The 6,366-nt window shown below is 34.9% G+C and overlaps 1 long non-coding RNA gene across 1 annotated transcript; it reads right to left on the reverse strand.

Moving 5' to 3' along the window:
* Positions 1-156: 156 nt before the first annotated feature.
* LOC130805234 (uncharacterized) lies at positions 157-1,849 on the reverse strand. Its single transcript, XR_009040172.1, has 5 exons — positions 1,350-1,849; positions 977-1,270; positions 704-886; positions 399-616; positions 157-287 (listed from the first exon to the last, which is right to left on the reverse strand). It is a non-coding gene; the product is annotated as an uncharacterized LOC130805234 (long non-coding RNA).
* Positions 1,850-6,366: the final 4,517 nt, after the last annotated feature.

Below are 6,366 nucleotides of genomic sequence, written 5' to 3' on the forward strand. Positions count from 1 at the left end.
TATATATATATATATATATATATATATGTATATATATATATATATATATATATATATATATATATATATATACACTCTTGATTGTATATATAATAATATGTAATAATACGTAAGAAACAAATACATATATAATAATATACACATACAAAAGTCCTAAATCTAAATTAAACTAATTACATTAATTACCAAACATATAAATTAGCAAGATACACGGCAATCTTGTCTTTCAATTCACGCATTTCCCCATCTTTCAAATGAGGTGTTTCCCTTGGAGTGTCATATAAAACCTATAATATAATATTATATGAATTAAAAAAGTTTAAAATGATACATAAATATTAGATTTTACTTATAGTAAATATATAATATTATAATTTAAGAACGTAACAAATACTTACAGCATCAATATTTTCGACTCCAACCTTCTTCACGGATTGTAAGAGATCGTCCATATATTTGAGAGTGTAGTAGCTGCAACCAACGGTATTATCTTGTCGAAAGCACTAAGAGAAAACAGATGTTTGTGTTGCGAGGCGGGCTTTGAGCTTTATGTAATGAGTCGAACACGTGCACAGTATTCGTCAAAGGACATATGACCAAAAGTATCCAATGCAAACTACAAACGCAAATTTAAAATCAATAAATTAGAGAATATGTGAATTTAAAAATCACAAGATAAATTTAATTACAAAATAAAACTTACTCTTCCACATATGAAGCCAGAATGAACGTGTGTTTAGATGCAAGGGAATTATTCAAAGCAGTCTAAATGTATGCTTTAACGTAATCTGGATCATTTACGCTTTTAGTACCCGAAATCGATTCAGAACAAAGCCATCCAATTTTTATTGGACGTTCGCAAGAATTTAGCTCCTTGTAAGCCGCACTAAACTCACGAATAAAAAAATTTTATCAGTAATTTGGTTAGTGAAACAATTAAACAATAATGCCTAAATTGTAAGTTAATGAACATCACCTCATGTAGACATGGATAAGAGCTACATTCAACATTTCTCCTCTCAAAAATTTCCTAATGTCACTAGGACCAATAATTACAAAAAGGCTTTTCAGAATTGTTCCTTCTGCAGGGGTAGAACGATTGGGTCCTCCTCACACATGCGAGATGCACATGTGTGCAGCCATTTGCAATCTTGAGAGAGATCTTTTAGCCCGCATCAGTCAAAATTAGAGTGATTGTCACCGACTTTAAACCAATTGACACCTTTGATGAGGAACCGATCTCTCTTCTAAAGCCCTTTGGACTCTTTTGCTATTCCAATTTATAAAATTAAATTAGAGCAAGCATGCAATTAAATAATAAAAATAAATAAGATACAAATGATTATTACCATGGTAATGAATCGGACCCAAGCATATGGCCATGTGACGAAACTACCTAGGGCGTCTGATAGTTTCTCAAGGCTCCATTGTGGCATTGGAATCAGGAGTGAAAAATCTTCAAACCCCTTTAAAATAGTTTCTACGGTAACATTGATGTGGCCACCTGTAACAGGCATGGAATGCACTGTTTGGCCCTCTTTGGTTGGCTGTGCCACACCATATGCAACCTCAGTTAAGTCGCCACCACTAGCAACACCTAATTGAGGCAGCAAAATAGAACAAGGAGTCGCCTCTTGAAAATTGTGTCGTTAAGTAAAATTAGCATCATAATAAAATATTATAACACGTTGCAATTTAAATTATTAAGTGCTTATATATTTAAAAACTATGTACCTTTACCACTGGCTTGGGAGTTGGCTCTGGATTTTGAGCAACGGAGTTCATGATCTCCGGTGTAGGATTTTTCCCTTCGGGGGTAGTAATGGGTTGGGGTGCTACGGGGGTAATGGGCTCGGGTGTTGGCTCTGCCGAAGCCTTAGGATCCCCATGTTGACTTTGCTGATCCTCGACAATCAGATTTGCCATGTCTACAGTGGGTGCTCCCATCTTCTGCAACACGAATGCCACTTTGGCGAGAACGTCCTTCGTAATTTGTGCTCTGACGGTTGCTACTTCATCAGGTGGCATCATTTTTGATTGAGTAGCAACACACTCTTTGCCGAATGCCTTCTTTAAGCCCACGCGGATGCCTCCTTTTCCAACTACCCGCCCTTTATGGTCTTTCCCTAAGACCATATGCAATGTATCAACATTGCCTCTTGGGGTGAACTCCCCCGTAGCTTCTTTTTCCTTCCAGCCCATCTATTCAAATAAAAAGTGACATATATAAAAATTAGTTTAAGTAAATCAAAGCCAAAAAATACAAAATAAATCAAGAATATACCTAATAATTTCAAAACTCACCACAACATCACCAACCTTCTTCTTTCCCGGATCAGTAATGGTAAATTTACCACTTGCATCTCGGGAATGAAGTCCGTAATACCAATCTCGCACCCGATGTCCAGCAGGAGTATTCGATGCGGAGGTAGTCGTAGATGAGGTCGTGGCCGGACTCTGATTGGGGTATAAACCCGCATCCACCCACTCTTTTCGGGCCTCATCGTACGTTTTTGGGCCCAAGCGATGGTAAAACTTCCTTTTGCTTGCTGATTCAGAAGCTTTACCACGCTTTTCCTAATTAATCAATAGAAATCAAATGTCATATATTAGTTTAATGATTGAATTAAAAGAAGTAAATTTAAATCAAAAGCTATAATATAATATGGAATACCTACAACTTCAATGGGAGTTGTTCTTTTGGCAACAAAAGCCTCCCATTCATTCTTCGATATGTGACCCCATATTTCATAGGGCATCTTTGTAGGTGCTTGCTCTCCACATTCGTTTCCCGTTTTGACCTTTTTGGTCTTACGGGCACGCTTCTTGTTGATCCAGCCAGTTACTAGCTTGGATTTGAAATATCTGAATCTTTCAGCAACGGCTGAAAGAAAAACATTCTTCTTCTACTTATCGCTCTCGATGTGAAAAAGATTCTACAAAAGAAAAATTATATTTATTAGTGTCAATTAAATTAATTTTAAAATGAAACTAAATAAATAAAAATAGTAAAGTTGCTTACCACAGTATCATCCCATAGAGAGTTCTTCAAACCCTCTGGAACTTCGCTCCATGCATACAATATGAAAATCTTGAGGATACATAGGTCCACTTGTTTTCCATATTGCCTACGCCATTTGCCACGGGGTTGATCCAATGCATTGTATTCCAAATGCATGGGTTTTGTGACTTTGAGGTTTTTCATAGGAGCTCGCCCTTTTCTTTTCTTAAAGCCAACGCTTATAGTGGTAGTGGGAGCATCCGTTGGTAGGGCGTCTTCAGTGTCATAATCATTGTTAAGTGGTGAAGCGTCTTCAGCCATACGCTCGTATCTAACAATTTGTTCCTCTTCAGTGTCATAACTATGATACTCATTATCCGAGGTCTCAATCTCGGGGACAATTTCATCTCTGAAAAGACGCATTGTAGATGAGCACCTGAATGAGTATGAATAGAAATATATTAGAACATAGAAATATTTTAATTCTAACCATTTCAACACAATAATATATACCAAATAGTATTGTGTGCCAAGATTCATGCAAAACAAACCAAGTTTCAGCTATTTTATGCGCGAAAGTGCCAAAAACGCTTAAAAACCCTTAAAATCGCAACTTACCAAGTAATTTTAAGCATATGACTATGATTTTCAATTCTAACCATTTCAACACAATAATACATACCAAATAGTGTTGTGTGCCAAGTTTCGTGCAAAACAAACCAAGTTTGAGCTACTTTATGCGCAAAAGTGCAAAAAACACTTTAAAAACCTTAAAATTCATACCTTGTGAATCACTTAATTCAAATGCATTCCTTCCGTGTGATCTACAAGCATATAACCAACATTTACATCATCTTCATCCACTGATTTTGGATTGATAAATGGCGGGGCGTCTTCAAAAACATCATATTCATATTCATCCTCATCCTTAACATCACCTATACCAAGGAAACTTCTTTTTCCCGGTACAACAATAGACCATTTTTTATGAGACGGGTCTACAATGTAGAATACTTGCTTGGCTTGTGTGGCTAGTATGAATGGCTTCTCACTATCCCGCAAACGAGTTAAATCTATAAGAGTGAATCCACAAAGGTCGTCATTTTTTATGCATCGTCGATTATTATCTACCCACTTGCATTTGAAAAGACCAATAATGAAAGTAGAGCAGTCAAGCTCCCATATTTCATGTACCTGCCCGTAGTATACCAATTTAGCATCAACCGGCGATTGATTCTTGGCACTCGCGTAAAATGTGGATGACGCCAAAATAGAAACCCCATTATTCTGTAGATAAGATGACTTCATATCTTGACCCTCAGTCCAAAATGTGAAGCTATTGACATCGTAACCCTCATATTTGTTGACATCATTACGAGGACCAAAAGCTAACCACTTAACAATTTCAGATACACCCTTGAGTTCTTCACATATTACTCGATTATAAAACCAATTAATAAACGTCTTGATATGCAATTACATCAATCCCCTATCCCCTTTAGAAGGAAATTTTTTCGCGCACTTATATTTAAATGCTCATTAAAAAAAGGATGGACTTTAGGAATATGATGCAACACAAGTGTGATTCAGGAATCCATTGATGCTTTGAAGATTGTTTAACAGAACATGAGAGCAGCACATAGCCGACAAAAGAGTTATGCTGATAATCGTCGAAAGATGTTGCAATTTGAGGTTGGCGACAAGGTTTTTCTAAAGGTTTCACCTACAAGGGGTGTCCAGCGTTTTGGAGTTCGAGGAAAGTTGAGTCCAAAATTAATTGGACCTTTTGAGATCTTAAGGAGAGTCGGGGAAGTTTCTTATGAGTTGGCTTTACCTCCAAGTTTAGCAAAAGTTCATAATGTGTTCCATGTTTCACAGTTGAGGAAGTATGTTCATGATCCGTCTCATGTTCTAGCTCACGAGCCGCTTTTGATTGAGGAGTCTCTGGTGTATGAGGAACGACCAATCAGGATCTTAGATACCCGAGTAAAAGAGTTGAGAAATTCGAGGATTCCATTGGTCAAGGTTTTGTGGTCAAACCACGGGGTTGAAGAGGCAACTTGGGAAAAAGAGGTTGACATGAGAGAGCGTTATCCTAACCTTTTCGGTAAGTCCTAGTTTCAGGACGAAACTATCTAAAGGGGGAAAGAGTTGTAACAGGCTCTAATTTCTTAATCTTAATCTTCCGATTAATTATTCCAAAATTTCTTTTCGAATTCCTAATCCTTTGGTTATCTAATTCAAATCACCTTTAATTCCTAAACCTTATTCCGATTTTTGTAATTTCTTCCAAATATTAAACTTAAAAATATATATATATTCTTAAATTTTTTTTATAAGCACTAAAATAATATTTTATTATTTTATACTACGAAAAGTAAAATTTTAATATTATATTTATGGTTTTATTAAAACGTTACGTTTAAATTTCGTTTTCTTAAACTAATTTTACTACTTATCATTTTAACCTTACAACTTTGATTTAATTATTTTATACCTAAAAATTAACTATATTTTTCTTATTAACTTTAAGTATAGTTTTAACTAAAATTTTCTAAGTAAACTATCATATTTTCATAATCAAACCTTAATCATACTTTTCCATTAATCTAAAACATTTCACTAGCATAAACTAGAACAAAAATTTGATGAATCAAAATCCTTTATACATCAATCCATAATGTTTATCACCTACACAAGCTATCACCATTTCCTTACACAAGTTAACCTTCTTCTACACTCCAACTCTTACACATCCACTTACACACTCCAACTCTTACACATTCACTTACACACTCTAAATCACTTACACAAGTTAACCTTCTTTTTCATACAATCTTATGAACTAAAAAGTTGTCCAAAACTCATTATAAATACCCCTCCTTAGCCATGAGATCACTTGCACCCCCATCATCAAATCTTTCTACCATTCTTTCTTATATCTTCACTTCATTAACATCTTACTAACTTTATACCCTTTTTATTTGTTGAAGAATCAAATAAAGATGGAGCTTGATCTTATCACTTCTTAAGCCAATAATCATCAACTTTTAAAAAGTCAAGTATTATCTTTTGGAGCTTGGATATCATTTTCTTTTGGGTAATTGAAGATCTACTTCTTTGAAGCTTGGAACCTTGAAGACTTTCTCTTTTGGAGCTTATTTCCTTAAGTTCTTATTTTCCTATTATTATTCTCTTACTTGGTTTAGCACCACCTTTGGAGGAAAATGGTACATATTTTCTTAACTCTCTCGTTATGTGATATTTATTTATGGTTACTCGATAATATAAAAGCATGATCAATATGATTTTATTTTAGTCATTTAAACTTTACTTGGTAATATTAAAGTTATATCCAGTTTAGT

The sequence above is a fragment of the Amaranthus tricolor genome, chromosome 2 (assembly GCF_026212465.1).
Source record: "Amaranthus tricolor cultivar Red isolate AtriRed21 chromosome 2, ASM2621246v1, whole genome shotgun sequence".
Taxonomy (NCBI): Eukaryota; Viridiplantae; Streptophyta; class Magnoliopsida; order Caryophyllales; family Amaranthaceae; genus Amaranthus; species Amaranthus tricolor.